Raw genomic sequence first — 18634 nt, forward strand, 5'->3', positions numbered from 1 at the left:
ACCTCCTCCTTGTTGGCGCTGTAGCCGTGTTTGCGTGGGGTGTCCATCAACCAGCCATCCTCCACTCCATCCATCTGGACCATCAAGCGCTGCACGGCACTCATCCGTGAACAAAACAGTTTTGAAATCAGTCTTCATGTAATGTTTGGCCCACTGGAGCCGTTTCTGCTTGTGTGAAGTGGATAGAGGAGGTCGACAGGATGGCGTATGCACAGCTGCAAACCTCTGAAGGACCCTGCATCTTGTTGTTCGGGGGACGTTGGAGGCACAAGCAGCTTCAAAAACTTGTCTGCTGCTATGACAAGGCTTTTTTGCCGCTGCTCTTTCAACCTGACGTAATTGCCTGTAGGAAAGAGTCCTCAATTTGCCCTTATCAGCACGCACACGTGTGTACTGTGAATCAGCTACATACTTCTTGATTGCCAAGACACTTCATCCTGATCATCGCACAATGTTGATTGTAGTCATGCCTTGACCTAAACACTCCACAATTTGTTGCTTCTCAGCAGCCGACACATCCTTTTGCTTTCCCATTTTGGCAGAAAATGTAGGCTGCTTAATAATGTGAGAGAGCCTTCTTAAGTAGTCTTGCCTTTCATTGGACACACCTGCCAAACTAATTAGCACAGGTGTCTGCAATTGCTTACAGTGATATAAAGAGCCCTGACACACATCACCATCAATGAGTTTAACTGACAAACAAACAAATTCTTCCCTTATCACTCCTAAACACTTTTTGCATAATAATTTGGAACGCGGTGTACATGTGCTTTTCCACAAAACACCAGTGGTTCACGTAGTGAATCTTACAGTTCTAACTTGCCAACCGTGGTCTGTATGGAATTGTTCAATAAAGGGCCCAAAATTAAGATAACATAGATGGGAGAGGTCTCTATGAATAGGAATTCCTAAGTATTTGATACCCTGTGAGGGCCAGGCAAAGGGAAAGTTGGACTGGATGGAATCCTATATGGATTTAGGGAGGGAGACATCGAGGGCCTCAGACTTCGCTGCATTGATTTTAAAATTTTACCATGTAACAAAGTGATCTATTTCAGCCATAACAGCAGGGATGGATATATGTGATTGAGTGATATATACTAGGACATCATCAGCAAATAGAGAGCACTTGTACTCGGTGCCTCCCACCTCAATCCACCTAATATTGGGGTTATGGCGAATTGATGAGAGCAGGTGCTCCGTCACTAGGATGTATAAGAGAGGGGACAGAGGACATCCCTGCCTTGTCCCATTGGTGATTGTGAAAGGTGATGAAAATGTTCTGACGCACCCCCTGGGCCTTGGGACACCCGGAGCCGGACCCTTTTTGGTGGATGCTGGTGGTTGTAGTCTTCGTGGCGGCGATCCGGTTCCGTGGCTCAGGGCGGTCAAACCAGTGGCGGAACTATTTATGTGGTTTTGATGTTTAAATGTCCGACTACGCCACCCGTGGATTGCGGTCAGAGTGAACCGCCGCTACAGGGCAGACCGCTAAGGCTGGTGTTGTGGGTGCAGCAGAGCGTAGCATAACTCCCCACGGGAGGAGTATAGCCTCAGGGCAGTGTATGCGGAGGATGGGGGTGATGGTGCAGGGCAGCAGCAGTAACGACACGGAGTCAGTGATGCAGTTCAGGGCCTTTACTCACAGTTCTTATTATCCAGACCACGTCTGCAGGTAACGGCTGCCCACGTCGTACTGTGCTCACCAGGTGAGGGGCTCAGACAACTCCCAGATAACTTTGGAGCGCTTCACAGGACCCCCTTTGTGTGTCCTTTGTCTGGCCTTTCTTACCAACACTTCTGTCCGGCTGCCTCGGGCCTCCTCTTGGTAAACTTGGCGCCAGTTTCCCTGACCCTATGTGGTGCCTTCCTAGCGGGTGGAGCAAGGGGCTGCGCCACATAAAATGTCAGAGCCTCCGGTTTCTAGCTGAGGGTCGTTTCCTGCCTCCACTAGTTCGGGGACCGGTCTCCCCCTTTGGCCTGACCCCTCCACGCAGGTGGATTCGGGCGTGCGGTGGCGACTCGCCCGTCCGCACCCCTGGGATCCCTTCATTCCTCGTTCCTGGAGCCTTCTCCGCTCCTCTTCCTTCCTTCTCCCTCTTGCAGGCCTGGGCCTCTGTTACTAGGCCCGCCTCCGGAGCAGAGCTCATGCAGAGCCCCTGCTCCCTGCCACTTCTGCTCAGACTTCTCTGCACTGAACTAAGATGGTGCCCACCTTTTATACTCCCTTCTCAATGCACCCAGGAACTGCTTCCTCCCTGCTCCTGCACTGCAGGGTTCCCCTTTCTCAGTGTTTTCTCCCCCCACTCCAGCCAGGGACAGGGACTGTCGTGCCCATCTCAGGGGCATATTGGTCGCCCTGCCCCACGGCAATGTGGTGTAATGCATGCAGGTGTCGGGTCCTGATCCACACTCCATCCTTATCTGAGAGTGAGATATCACACCTCTGGGTGAGGTGCAATACGTCTGTAGCAACCGAGCCCTCGGTGCTACAGTTCCATTTATCTTCAGCCTAGGTGACGTATTGTGATACAGGGCCGTGATTTTGGCTATAAAAGGGTCCCCTAGACCCCTACCCCAAGCTTTTTAAGAGAATCATATATGGCGTGCCAGGAGACTCTATGGAATGCTTTCTCAGCATCCAACGAGAGTATCTACTTACAAATTTTTAACTGCATCTAGCCCAGGAAATACTTTGTGCCTAGTAGCAGTGTCTGCTAGTCAGCGGATTATCCCGGCTGTTAAGCAAGCTACACCACCTGTAGTTTGGACACTTAATTTTTTCAAAGGAAATGCTTCGGGACCACGGGATACTTAGTGAAGAGCATCAGGAGGCACCCCAAGGCATAGGGGCTGGGACTGGCACTAGGATGCCTTGCGGTGGACAGCCGAGCTCGATCCTTATAAAAGCTTTTTAACTGCAGCAGCTTTAGTGGACGCTACTGGAGCTGGAATTACGCGGCTGCTGGCATGAGACTTGCCCTCCAATAGATCCTTGTAAATGGATTTAAAGTGTATTCATTCAAATTAGAGGGACAATTTAAATTAAAAAGCTTAGAGCTGCCTCCACCACAGGGGGGCTCTCTCGACCCACCAGCGGACAGGCACCAGTATTGGGAGAGGGGGGCTGGCCGTCAGGGTTCACCGCGGCTCTGGCACAAACCCGGCGACACGGAGGTGGCACGGGCAGGAGCGGACTGAATGTGTCGGCTTCTCACTTTTTGGATTTTAGAAGGGCATGACATGCCTATATCTGTGTCTCCCCCTCCTTTTACTCCTCCACCTCTTTTCTTTTCGCATGACTATATGTACTTGTCACTTTTCCATGTGTTAGTTGTGTCTTCTGAGCAGTTTGTCAGCTTTTGGACACCTTTGAAGGTGTTTTCTATGTGTTTCTATGTGTTTTTGTTTGCCTGCCATTGGTTTTAACGGTGTTCGAAGGTGTTCGACGAACAGTTCGACGAACAGTTCGGCGAACACACGGGTGTTCGACGAACCGAACCGAACTCGAACACTACGGGGGTGGCTCAACACTAGTGAGCACAGATGATTGCAGAAACAACCCAGCAAACCCAAAACAGACTGACAGCCTCCACACAATAGTAACCTAGCAGACAAGGAAAGTGTGGAGACCGTGATACCAACTAAACGCAAACCGGATGGAATACCATGCCGCTGCAAGATGCTGTGGTAGCCGTGCTGGTTCAGTATGCCTTCAATTTTGAATAAATCCCCAACAGTGTCACCAGCAAAGCTCCCCCACACCATCACACCTCCTCCTCCATGCTTCACGGTGGGAACCAGGCATGTAGAGTCCATCCGTTCACCTTTTCTGCGTTGCACAAAGACACGATGGTTTGAACCAAAGATCTCAAATTTGGACTCCTCAGACCAAAGCACAGATTTCCACTGGTCTAATGTCCATTCCTTGTGTTCTTTAGCCCAAACAAGTCTCTTCTGCTTGTTGCCTGTCCTTAGCAGTGGTTTCCTAGCAGCTATTTTACCATGAAGGCCTGCTGCACAAAGTCTCCTCTTAACAGTTGTTGAAGAGATGTGTCTGCTGCTAGAACTCTGTGTGGCATTGACCTGGTCTCTAATCTGAGCTGCAGTTAACCTGTGATTTCTGAGGCTGGTGACTCGGATAAACTTATCCTCAGAAGCAGTAGTGACTCTTGGTCTTCCTTTCCTGGGGGGTCCTCATGTGAGCCAGTTTCTTTGTAGCGCTTGATGGTTTTTGCAACTGCACTTGGGGACACTTTCAAAGTTTGCCCAATTTTTCAGACTGACTGACCTTCGTTTCTTAAAGTAATGATGGTCACTCATTTTTCTTTGCTTAGAATTTGTATTATGGCAAGAAAAAAGCAGCTAACAGTCTATTCAGTAGGATTATCAGCTGTGTAGCCACCTGACTTCTGCACAACACAACTGATGGTCCCAACCCCATTTATAAGGCAAGAAATCCCACTTATTAAACCTGACAGGGCACACCTGTGAAGTGAAAACCATTTCCGGTGACTACCTCTTGAAGCTCATCAAGAGAATGCCAAGAGTGTGCAAAGCAGTCATCAAAGCAAAAGGTGGTTACTTTGAAGAACCTAGAATATAAGACATATTTTCAGTTGTTTCACACTTTTTTGTTAAGTATATAATTCCACATGTGTTGTGTGGCGCCCCTGAGGGTTCGACCGCCACAGGGATGCTGCACTTCTTTAATGGAGTGTAGTGTTCCTCCTCTGAGGTAAGAACAGTGTGATAGTCGTGACCCAATCTTTGCATCCAACACCACACTTCTCCACCAGAGGGGGCTAGTATGTTACAGGGAGACCGGGGAACCAAGAATGAGGGGAACCAGTTAGTGGGTGTGGGTGGAGGACCTACAAGTTAGTTACACTTTAAATTTCATATTTAATAAAAAGCCATCTTTGGTTTTGGTCTTTGTGCTGTTAAATACTGTGTGTTACTGTGCTCTCCCACTCTGATAGTGGACCCTGTGTGGGCCTGCAGAGGTCGGAGACACGGCCCTCGTACCCTGGTCTTGGGACGAGAGGCAAGTTGCAGACGGGGAATGTCTCAACCCGGCCAATGACCATGACCAAGAAGGCCTGGAGCTTAAGAGTGTGACTCCACAGCAAATGGATCCCAGGCAGGATGCAGACGGAGCGGTGTACGCCACCTGTCCTCGCCAACCTGATATATTCAGAGGGAGTCCGGCTGCAAGAGGGGTACCTACCCCCGACACCCGACCTTGCTACTCCATGTCCTGGTCGGGGAAGCCCGGTAGGCCCTGAGGATCCCACCGGGTACCGGACGGAGCGGAGCTGCCACCCGAGCCCTTGTTCTGAGAGGAGCTCAGAGGGAGACCCGGCCTATTTGCACACACACTGACAGGAAAGGATTAGGCCCGTAGTTCAGGAACACTCTGGTGTAGTGTCCCGACTGAATGCTGGACTTACTCGGAGGTTGTCGGACCCCCGTCTCTGGTGACCGAAGGACTCCGCGGGGAGCAGGGAGTCACCTTCCTCATGCCATCTATGTGAGTAAAGCCTTGGAAGTTCACCCCTACGGCCTCCGGACTGTTCATTCTGCGCCACACCACGAGACGCGGAGCCCGCATTCCTTCACTACTACCCCCTCCATCCTGCCCCTCTGCCCTGAGGCCACGCTCCGCCTGTGGGGAGTAGTAATAACTTTGACCGCCATAACACCATGCCTCAGCGGACTGAAGCGGCGCTGGTGGCCCTTCACCAGGTACCACCGGTGGCGTAGTCGTTAATCAGCCAATCAACCCGGACAAGCATACACCATCTCTTTTTTTACTGTGACGGCCCTGAGCACGGGTCGGGTCCGGGCCACGGCTACACCCCATCTCTCCATCACAGGACCTGACTCCGAGTCCCCCATCTCCCAGGGTAAAGAAAAGGGCTTTTTCGAGTAAGAGGCGTCACAGCTGATTCATAGTTTTGATGCCTTCAGTGTGAATGTACAATTTTCAAAGTAATGAAAATACAGAAAAATCTTTAAATGAGAAGGTGTTTCCAAACTTTTGGTCTGTACTGTATATATACACACATATACAGTATACATATATATACACACACATATACAATATATATATATACCCAAATATTTTGATTATGTGTATATATATATATATATATATATATATATATATATATATATATATATATATTCACTTTCTTACACTTTTTTTTACTTTTACACTTTGTCCCACTATGGGACTTTCATTTTTTGCAGGCCGATCGCTTGTACAGCATAGAGATGCAGCAGCAGCATCTCTATGCATGCAGCCTGTCAGCGCTGCACACGCACAAGTTATTTTGATTGTGCACTGCGCATGATCAAAGTAACTTTCTGGTGACCCGGATGTTGTCATGACGACATCGGGTCATCATAGCAACGATCGGGACCCCGTGCTCACACTGCAGTTTTTGATTCAAGGTAAGAGAGTCGCGCTTACCTCCCCCCTGCTCCCGGAATGCTGCGATCGACTTAGTTCGCAACATTTCGAGGGAGCGGTGCGGCCCCACTTCTGGCACAAAGCATCGGGTGTTGGCTGTGAGAATCAGCTGACACCCGGCAGCGATCGCGCCAGCACAGCCTCTGTATGGGTGCGATCGCCAAGGCATAATAATACGCACCTGGTCCAATAGGCCCAGGTCGCAGGTACATATTATTACGCCTGACATCAGTAAGGAGTTAATATCAGATTTGTGGGGGTCCGGCACGTGGCACCTCCACTACTCAGTTGTTTGAAACTCCGGCAGAGGTCAGATGTAAACATTGTTGAGGAGCTGAACATCACAGCTCTGGTCACTGTGTAGTGGCTGCTACCTGGTGCTGCAGATCAGCTCCTATTATATGAATATTAGCTGACTTGCAGGACCCACAGTACAGTGAATGGAGCAGTGATGTTCAGATCTTCAAACTATTTACATCTGAGCGTTGCAAACAACTGATGGGTAGAGCCAGTGCCACGTGTGGGAGCCCACCTATCTGATATTGATAACCCATCCCCAGGATGGCATCTCAGTAGATACCATACCAGGATGGGGGACATTATGCCAGAATGGGTACATTATACCAGAATTAGGTCATTATGCCAGAATGTGAGACACTGTAACAGAATGGAGTGCATTGTACCAGGATGGGGGGCATTAAACCAGTATGATGGTCATTAAACCAGGATGGGGGGTCATTATACCAGGATGGGGGGTCATTATACCAGGATGGGGACATTATATCAGAATGAGGACATTATATCAGAATTGGGGACATTATACCAGAATTGGGGACATTATACCAGAATAAGGGACACTATACCAGAATGGGGTACACCATACCTGGATGGGTGACACTATATCAGAATGGGGACATTACATCACAATGATGATATTATACCAGTATGGGGGATATTATAGCAGCATGGGGGACATTATGCCAGAACTGGAGATACCATACCAGGATGTGGGGCATTATACCAGCTTTGGGGACATTATAGCAGAATTGGGAGCATTACACCAGCATGGGGGATATTATACCAGGTTAGAGACATTATACCAAAATGGGGACATTATATCAGAATGGGGACACTATACCAGGATGGGGACATTAAACCAGAATGAAGTAAATGATGCCAGAATGGGGACATTACCAGACAGGGGCACAGGTGGGGGAAAATGTCATAGCATAAGGCCCAGCATGTTATGTTCTGCTACCAGAGCTAAGGTAAGAGAGGAGATCTGTCCCTACGATAGAACTCAGCTTAATCCCTACGATGTAACAGGGGACACCTCCTAACAGAAATAGTAGCAGACAGACGAACAAACAAAATATATGGAACATAGAGGTCAGTAGACCAAGCAAACTAACAGAGCAAGACACAGAGCACAGGCTAGCTAGAAAGTAGATATACAATGAAGTCCAGCAAAGCCAGAAGGGCGGAGCAGGCTTAAATAGGCCAACAAGGTCATGTGACCAGCAAAGGAAAAAAAACCTAAGAGCAAGGTTCTAACAGTACCCCCCCTTCTAAGAGGATCCTCCGGATCCCCTAGGACCAGGCTTATCAGGAAATCTCCTGTGAAACGCTCTGATAAGTCTGGACGCGGAAACATCATCCGACCTCACCCAAGAGTTATCCTCGGGTCCGAAACCTTTCCAGGCCACAAGATACTGCAAACTACCTCTATACAGTCTAGAGTTAAGGATGCGAGAAATTTCATATTCCCCGTCCTCCACCGGAGGAACAGAGGCAGAGGCGTCACAATCCGATACAACAGCTTTTTTCAACAGAGAGACATGAAATACCGGATTAATTCTCCAGGAGGTAGGAACCTCCAACCTAACAGCAGATTGGTTGACAACCTGAAGCACCTTAAAGGGCCCTACAAACTTGGGACCCAATTTCTTAGAAGGAATCCTCAACCGCAGATTCCTAGAGGACAACCAAACCATGTCACCAACAGCGAACAAAACCTCCTGTCGTTTCCTATCAAAGTAGTCCTTAGATTTTCTGTTGGCCTCCTGAAGATTACCACGCACATCCGTCCAAACTCTCTCCAAATCACCGGAAAAATTCTCCTCCTCAGGCACGGCAGATCCCAACTTGGAGAACGACCCAAACGACGGATGTCTCCCAGAACAACAAAAAAAAGGCGAACAACCAGCAGAAGAAGATGTATGATTGTTCAGAGCAAATTCAGCAAGTGGCAGAAACTCAGACCACCCCTCTTGATTGTGACGCGCCCCCTGGGCCATGTTGTTAGGGATACCCGGAGCCGGATCAGATGGGGGTTGTAGTCTCCGAGTGGCTGTGACCCGGTCCGTGCCCAGGGTGTCAAACTCAGTGTGCGGCAGTCCTTGCAGATGTTCTTAGTGTCGACTACGCCACCCGTTGATTTGCAGTCAAAAGGCCGCCGCTGCAGAAGGGTCCGCTGAGGCTGGTGGTGTGTGTGCAGCTGTGGTAGTATAACCCCCAACGGGAGGGGTATAGCCTCAGGGGGTCAGACGTGGAGGATGGTGGTTGTGAAGGTGCAGCAAGGAGACTCAGAGGCATGAAATGCAGTTTCAGGGTTTTTACTCACTGGTGTTGCTCGGGTCACTCTGTACAGCAGTGACCACCCAAGCCGTGCTGCGTCCACCAGGTGCGGGACTCGGTCAACTCCCGGGCAATTCCTGAGTATGGTCCTGAGCTCCCTTCTTCTCTCTCTCTGGCCGTTCCCACCAGGGATCCACCTGTGTCCGGCTCCCTCGGGTCTCTTGGTGGTTGAACCTTCTCTGGCTTCCCTGACCCTATGCTCGGTGTGCCATTCTGGTGGATTTGGTGAGGGTCGTGGCAAATCTTGCCCACGACCTCCGGTTCCTGGCTAAGGTTTGCTTTGGCCTCCGCCAGCTTGGGATCCGGTACCCTTTTGCCGACCCTTCACCCTTATCAGTTCTCATACGGGCTCTTGGGGTCCCCTCTCGTTCTGCGCCTCTGGGTCCCTCTTCCTTCTCCTCTCCTGGAGTTACTGCTGACTCACTGACTGACTGACTGACCCTGTCCTAAGATGGTGCCCACCTTATATACTCCCTCTATGTGTGAGCTCAGGTGACCAGCACCCAATGAGCTCCTACATTTACCCAGACTACTCCCCCTATCTGCCCCTACACTACTGGGATGTTCCACCCCCCTCCCACTCCAGCCAGGGACAGACGCTGTCGTACCTGCACATATACTGGTGGGAGTACCGTAGTTCTGTCCCCCGGAAATGGGATGTATGTAGTGCATGCAGCCTACTAGCTCAGTTCCACACTCCATCCTTACCCGGGAGTGGAATACCACACCTCTGGTTTGAGGTGCAATACCCCTGTAGCAGCCGAGTCCTCAGGGTGCTACAATTGTCTGCCACAAAACAACGCAAGAACTGCTCAACATCCTGGTTTTTCCTTTCTGTCTGGCCATTAGATTCAGGATGATATCCGGACGAGAACGATAAATGAACTCCCAACCTGTCACAAAAGGCACGCCAAAAACGAGCCACGAACTGAGGACCCCTATCAGAAACAATGTCAGTAGGAACGCCATGAAGTCTGACAATTTCCTTGACAAAGGCCTTAGCGAGAGTTTTAGCGCAGGGCAGTTTGACAAAGGGAACCAAGTGACACATCTTGCTAAAACGGTCCACGACCACCCAGATGACAGTAAAACCCTCAGAGGGGGGAAGGTCAGTTATAAAGTCCATAGCCAAATGTGTCCAAGGAGCACTGGGAACCTCCAAAGGACAAAGCAACCCCGCAGCAGGAGTATGAGAGGACTTAGATCTAGCACATATAGTACATTGACGCACCCACTTAATGACTTCCTTCTGCCATCCAGGCCACCAAAAACTGCGACCCACCAGTCTCTTGGTCTCAGAGATTCCGGGATGACCTGCCAACCGAGATTCATGACACTCAACAAATAAATCTCTCCTAAAGGTCCCAGGCACAAACAACCTCCCATGGGGAGTGTTAGATGGGGCATTCTCCTGTGCTTTAAGAATCTCATCTTCCAAAACGGAGTCCAAAGCAGCTATCACAACACCTTCTTGTAAAATGTTCTCCTCTTTCTCAGCACCGACTATGGGAGAAAAACTGCGAGACAAGGCATCCGCCTTAACATTCTTAGTACCAGGGATGTAAGTAACGGAGAAATTAAACCGCGAGAAAAACAGTGCCCACCTAGCCTGACGGGCATTCAGGCGCTTGGCAGCATCAAGATATATCAGATTTTTATGATCCGTAAGAACCTGAACGGGAAATTCCGCACCTTCCAAGAAGTGGCGCCAGTGTTCAAATGCGAGTTTAATAGCCAATAATTCCCGATTACCAATATCGTAATTCAGTTCAGTCTCCGAAAAATTTTTTGAAAAAAAGGCACAGGGATGTAATCCATCCCCGTTATCCTGAGACAATACTGCGCCAACCCCCACAGAGGAAGCATCAACCTCAACCAAAAACGGCCTAGTAACATCAGGCTGCATAAGGATGGGAGCAGAGGTGAACCTCTCCTTGAGATACACAAAAGCTTCAATGGCCTCAGAAGACCACTGAACCGCATCAGCACCTTTCCTGGTGAGATCAGTCAGAGGTTTGACAATACTAGAAAAATTTTTTATGAATTTTCTGTAGTAATTGGCGAAACCCAAAAACCTCTGTATCGATTTCAAACCAATAGGCCTAGGCCATTCCTGCACAGCCTGAACCTTAACCGGATCCATCTCAAAACCTTTGCTGGAGATAATGTAGCCCAAAAAACTAATTCTCTGTACAGCGAACTCACATTTCTCCAGCTTAGCAAAAAGCGAATTGTCCATTAATAACTGTAATACCTCACGCACGCTCCGCCAATGAGACTCCAGATCCGGCGAATAAATCAAAATGTCATCCAAATACACAACCACATTTTTGCCAATCAAAGGTCTAAGGATGTCATTAATCAGATTCTGAAAAAATGCAGGAGCATTAGTAAGACCAAAAGGCATAACCAGATTCTCAAAATGACCCACAGGAGTGTTAAAAGCAGTCTTCCATTCGTCACCCTCCTTCATGCGCAACAGATTGTATGCCCCCTTAAGGTCAATTTTAGAGAACCACTTGGCCCCCATTAACTGGTTAAACAGATCAGGAATCAATGGCAGTGGGTAAGGATTGCGTACAGTAATTTTGTTAATCTCACGAAAATCCAGACAAGGACGTAAACCGCCGTCCTTTTTTTTTACAAAAAAAAATCCAACCGCCACAGGAGACTTAGAGGGCCTAATGTGACCGGCGGCCAAACTTGTCTGTATGTATTCCTCCAAAGCCTTCCTCTCAGGAATAGTAAGGTTAAATAAACGACTTTTAGGAAGAGTCGCTCCAGGGACAAATTCAATAGAACAATCATAGTCTCTATGGGGAGGCAAAACCTGCGATTCCTTCTCAGAAAAAACTCTCCAAAACTCCTGAATAGGAACAGGCAATTCTCCCCTATCCAAAGCTGCAATACGCCCGTTACAACACTTGTCATAACATTTATGGCTCCAGGATTTAATTTCACTGGTAGACCAATCCAGTACAGGATTGTGAAATTTTAACCAGGGCAATCCCAATATTACTGGAGAAGGCAAGTTATTCAACACTACCAAATCCAATTTCTCATGGTGAACACCATTAATAGTGAGAGGAAATTCACAGACCTTGAGAGTAATATTCTTCAAAGGGGAACCATCCACAGAAACCACAGCAATGGGGGATGATAAAGGTTCAGGTTTTAAATTGAGTCTTTCCACGAATCCCCCATCAATTACATTCAGAGTAGACCCGCAATCAACAAACACCCGAAATTCCATTAATTTTTTCTGAGCAATCGTGGAAGCAGCTAAAAATATACCCTTGGAATTTAAACAGGCAATACGGGCGTGACTGACCATTTTTTTTTCTTTCTTCATACGAAGCTCACAGCCTTTAATCAAATGACCAGATTTTCCGCAATAGAAACACAAGCCTTCAGAAAATCGACGGTCTTTTTCTTGAGAGCGAGGTGCCACCGATCCAATCTCCATCGGTTCACCACTGTTAGTACACACATTCTCATAACCAGAAACTGACATAGCAGAGGATTTGCTCTCATTAACCCTTGCACGCAGTCTTCTATCCACCCGTATAGCTAATTGCATAGCCTGTTGCAAATCTTCAGGTGTAGGATAAGCAATTAGCAGGTCTTTAACCCTTTCACTGAGCCCAGCAAGAAATAGACTTTTCAGAGCAGAATCGTTCCACCCTGTTTGAGTAGACCAACGACGGAAATGAGTACAATATTTTTCCATATTACCTGATCCCTGTTTTAAACGTCTCAACTCAGTCTCAGCTGATGCGACACGGTCAGGATCATCATATAATAGTCCCAAAGCAGAAAAAAAACTATCCACTGATCTGAAGCATGTATCACTAGGTTGCAAAGAAAAGGCCCACTCCTGAGGCTCTTTGCGCAAAAGTGACATTATGAACCCTACGCGCTGGGATTCATCCCCAGAGGACTTAGGTCTCAAACGAAAATACAATAAGCAAGCATTTTTAAATGTAAAAAAATTCTCGGTGTTCACCAAAAAATAAATCCGGCAAACATACCTTAGGCTCCAAGAAATGTGCTCCAGGACAGTTACTCACGTGCTGACGGAACTCGGCCACCTCCAGAGAGAGTCCCTGCAGGCGATGAACCAAATCCTGAACCGACACCATGATGGAACAGAAAAATCTTTCCTTAGAGAATTTGCTGGCTGGACTTACTGTTATGTTCTGCTACCAGAGCTAAGGAAAGAGAGGAGATCTGTCCCTACGATAGAACTCAGCTTAATCCCTACGATGTAACAGGGGACACCTCCTAACAGAAATAGTAGCAGACAGACGAACAAACAAAATATATGGAACATAGAGGTCAGTAGACCAAGCAAACTAACAGAGCAAGACACAGAGCACAGGCTAGCTAGAAAGTAGATATACAATGAAGTCCAGCAAAGCCAGAAGGGCGGAGCAGGCTTAAATAGGCCAACAAGGTCATGTGACCAGCAAAGGATAAAAAAACCTAAGAGCAAGGTTCTAACACAGCATGTGGGAGATTATTACAAGAAGGAGCCAGGATGGGGGACATTACTACATAGGGAGAGAACACATATTTCTTTATAGGATCCAGAACGCTACAAGGGCCCATACATCTGACCAACATGCCGGTGGGGGCCTATCAGACTCTAGTTACTCCACTAGGTGGGACCAGATCATTTCCAGGACTTTACATTGAAGATAATTCTTAATGACATTGGCTGTATGTTTGGGGTTGTTGTTCTGCTGAAGAAAACATTTGGATCCAATCGGACACCTCCCTGATGATATTGCAGGATGGATAAGTATCTGCCTCTATATCTCAGCATTGAGGGAACCAATAATTCTGACCCAATTTCCACCTCCATTTGCTGAAATGCAGCCCCAAACTTACTGGACCCTCCACCGTGCTTATGCATCACTATTGCCCACAGACGCTCATTATTGTACTGCTCTCCAGCCCTTCAGTGAACAAAATCTCTTCTGTAATAACATTTTTCATATTTTGACTCAACCGTCCAGAGCACATCCTGCCAATTTTCTACACCCTGGTTCCTCTGTTTTAATGCATAGTTGAGTCACTTGGCCTTGTTTTGATGTGGAAGATATGGCTTTTTCACCACAATTTTGCTATGAAGACCACTTCTGGCCAGTCTTCTCTGAACAGTAGATGAGTGAAGCTGAGTCCCACTGGTTGCTGCCAGTTCTGAGCTGATGGCACTGCTGGACATCTTCTGCTTTTGAAGGAAAGTAACCATAATGTGTCATACATCTGCTGCACTAAGTTTCCTTGGCCGACCACTGCATCTACTGACCTCGACGTTGCACATTTTCTTGTGCATCTTCACAAGTGCTTGAATGACACATCTTGAACCCTCAATCTGCTTTGAAATTTGTGCCTTAGAGACCTTGCTGATGTAGTATAACTTCCTTGTGTATTCTTGCTCAGTCTTGCCATGGTGTATGACCAGACACCTGACTGTATTATTACAAAATCCCTGACTTTGCGCAGGTGTACCTAGAAGAATTGACGCTGTTTTAAAGTGAAAAGTTGGTCACACTAAATATTGATTGGATCTAGATTTTTTGTTTGTTCATTCACTTGTATTTTGTTAATTGATTAAATAGATCATTAACATTTCTATTTTTGAAGCATTCTTACTTTACAGCATTTTTTCTACACCTTTCTAAAGATTCTTTTTATGTGATTGTGTCTTTTATTTGCTCATTAATAATCTGATATACCTTTTGGTATTTTGTTTATAGTTGTTTTTTTGCTGTTGGGGTAAATTGTAGGATATTGATTTCAGAGGGGTTTCCTGATCCTTTGATTGTAGGAATGAGTGGTATATATGTGCTAATAAATTAGGACAAAACGTAGGAAATTTAGGAAAAAACTGAACATCTCAGCAGTAATAACATGCTGATTGTGATGTCATGAAGATGACTTGAATTTCCACCAATCAGAGATCAGCATGTATCAGGTCACCCAGATAGAACAGTCCATGAAACATGAGTCACGGCCACTGTGAGGTCATAATGCTGATTAGAATTTCCACCAGTCAGAAAACAGAACCGCCCAGAAGAACCACCCAGGAGGTATGAGTCATCGCCACTGTGAGGTCATAATGCTGACCAATCACAGAGCAGCCACACCCAGATTTTCCACCAATCAGAGAGCAGCCACACCCAGATCTTCCACCAATCAGAGATCAGCAGTGGGTATAAATAGCCGCTACCACCTGCCCGGCTTAGCCTTGCACTGGTTGGGTCTCTCTTTTTTTTCCTCTCTCTTGGTCTCTCTCTCTCTCTTCTCTCTCTCTTCTCTCTCTCTTCTCTCTCTCTTCTCTCTCTCTCTCTCTCTCTTCTCTCTCTCTCTCTCTCTCTCTTCTCTCTCTCTTCTCTCTCTCTTCTCTCTCTCTTCTCTCTCTCTCGCTCAGGACATGCCGGGTCCCTGAGCTGCAATGCATGCCGCCAGCCAATCAAAGGCCAGTAGCTGATGTCGGCGTGCCAGTCACGAGCGACGCATGGAAGTGACGTCATGCGCTGCCCTTGCCGGCACACTGAAATCAGCTACAGAAGAAGACGCCGCATGTCGTGGGAGCGCAGGAAGGTAAGAAGAATCATTTATTTTTGTTTATTTAATGTATTAGAAAAGAACGACAGAACATTATACCAGGAAAGGGCCAAGGATGGGGAGCATTAGACAAGGAAGGGGCTCAGGGTGGGGAGAATTAGACAAGGAAGGGGCCCAGGATGGGGAGCATTATATAAAGAAGGGGCCCAGGATGGGGAACATTATACAAGGAAAGGGCCCAGGATAGGGAGCATTATACCAGAATGGGGGTCATTATACCATGACATGGGCCAGGATGAAGGACATTACACCAGGAAGGGCACAAGGATGGAGGTCATTATACCAGAATGGGGCCTAGGATGGGGGACAGGATACCAGGATGGAGGACATTGTTATAGGATGGGGGACATTGTACCAGGATTGGGGACATTGTTACAGGAAGGGGCCAGGATGGGGGACATTATTACAGTAAGAGGCCCAGGACCAAGGACATTATACCAGGAAGGAGCCCAGGATTGGGACGTTATTGCTGAAAGGGGCTCAGGATGGGGGGTATTATACACAGAAGGTGGATATTATAACAGGAAGAGGCCCAGGATCGGGGATATTATAACAGGAAGGGGCGCAGGATGGGGAACATTATACCAGGAAGGGGCCTAGAATGAGAGACATTATTATAGGATGGGGCTACAATGGGAAACATCCAAGGCAGGGACGAACACGCGCATCATTATCGGATCTAGAATGCTACAAGGGCCCATACATCTGACCAACATGCTGGTGGGGGCCCAGGTCCAAATTTTGCACATCTGCAGGAACATGGCATATGGCTTAACAGTATGTCATATGTTGGGAAGGGGTTAAGCTACAGCACATTACATAGCCTCTTGCAGCTATATCAATGGAAAAATTAAAAAATGTATGGCTTTTTGAAGAAGGGAAGGAAAAAATGCAAAACAAAAAATTATCCGGTCCTGAAGGGATTAAGGAGTTCCCACCCACAGTAAATGTTGTCACTCAGCTTAAAATCTTCACTTGCTTATTAGCAGAAGCTAAGGTTTCATTAGGATCTCCGAGGCTAAAGTTACATGCGGCTCCAGCTTACATGTAAAGGGGATGGTATCAAGGAGTCTCACCAAACTTTCCCTACAAATGTCCAACAATTCAGAATTCATATCCATTGATAATTTATCTTCTAAAATGATAGCATTTTTTTTCTATCCTTTTCATTTTATGTGTAATTAACTTTTTGCTCTCCTCCTTTAAGCAATGGGAGGAACGACTGATAAGGATCCAGGAAACCATTGATGAATGGCTGAAGGTGCCGACCCAGTGGCTTTAATCTTCTCTTCTGAGGACATCATGCAGCAAATGCCTGAAGAAGGACGCTTATTCCAGACTGTGGACAGAAACTGGAGAGAGATCATGAAACATTGCGTTAAAGACCCGAAGGTAAATGGATGCTTCATGGTGGACTGATACAAGAAAGCACGGTCATCTTGCATCCAGGATTGATGTTTTCCAAGAGTCCGTGTCCTGATGCTTCCATCACAAGGATCCCGGGTTATGGGGCTCCGCACTGCCTGGACTCCAGCCTCCCGCATCTTCTATTTTCTATCCAAATAGGTTCTAATTTTTCTTTTAATATAAACTATTGGCACAATAGTCAATGAATGTGACCTTTTTTCAGTCTCTATAACTATATAATGGAATCTTACTTATGGGCTATCTACTTTGTTTTAGGTTTTAAGCGCCACTTCTCTGACCGGACTTCTGGAGAAACTTCAGGACAGCAATGTGCTTCTGGATAAAATCATGAAAGGGCTGAATGCCTATCTGGAGAAGAAGAGGCTTTTTTTCCCACGGTATAGTCCTTTCACTTGTTGCAATGATTGTATATATTCCTTAAATATTTTTTTTTCTTATTTAAACGCATTGAAATCATTTTTGTAATTGGATTTCATTAATAATTTTGCACTGTTTGCCTTCTATTGGCTCTGTGTTGCGCTGGCTATTGGACTTATTTTTAATCTGTCTTTTTTCAGCTCCTCTTAGCCGATTTATGACCACAGATCACATCAAAGCTGAATGTGCAGGAAACAAAAAGCCTAACGGTGCAACATTTTTAATGAAACTGAATTGTCGCAAATACTCGCAATTAAATGGGTATTCCCATCTCCAAGATCCTATCCCAATATGTAGTAGGCGTAGTAATAATAATAATATTAGCAAATACCTCCAATTAGAAGTGTAGTATAGTTCTTCTGATTCACTATGTCGCTTTCCCCATGTGCAAGGCATTGCAGTAGCTTCGGTATCCATGGTTACGACCACTCATATAGTGACAGTTATTTGCTAGTGGTCGTAACCTAAGCTACTGCAATGCCCTGCACATGGGGTAAGCGACAAAACAAATCAGAAGAACTATACTAAACTTCTAATTGGAGGTATTTGCTAATATTATTATTATTACGCATACTACATATTGGGGTAGAATCCTGGAGATGGGAATACACATTTCAGTTAAATAAAAAAAAGTTCCCAAAGCTGGATAGCCCCTTTAAGCTAACCATACGCATGACATATGAGATACCCGTGGTCTGAATGGTTATTTGGCTATTTCTCCTGACTCCCACCTATTCTGCTGAACAGTCATGTGGTTTTAATGGGGAGAGAGGAGAAAGTCGGTACTGGACACCTCCGGCAGCGGGTTATCTCCCCTGAGAACCAAAAGACCGGGTATTGAAATCCCATCTGCCCGATCCTTCTGGCCCTGACATCCTCTATCGGGGGAGAGTCAGGAGACCCCCATACACATCAGTGGGTAGGCCGGTCCTGCTGCAATCGTCAGGTTTAAACTATTTTAATCCAATGTGTATGGGGACTGAATCTTTACTTTAAAGCTTTGCTTTTCTATTTTCTCACATAGACACTAATACAAAT

The sequence above is a fragment of the Phyllobates terribilis genome, unplaced genomic scaffold, assembly GCF_046119375.1.
Source record: "Phyllobates terribilis strain yellow unplaced genomic scaffold, ASM4611937v1 Scaffold_666__1_contigs__length_856752, whole genome shotgun sequence".
NCBI lineage: Eukaryota > Metazoa > Chordata > Amphibia > Anura > Dendrobatidae > Phyllobates > Phyllobates terribilis.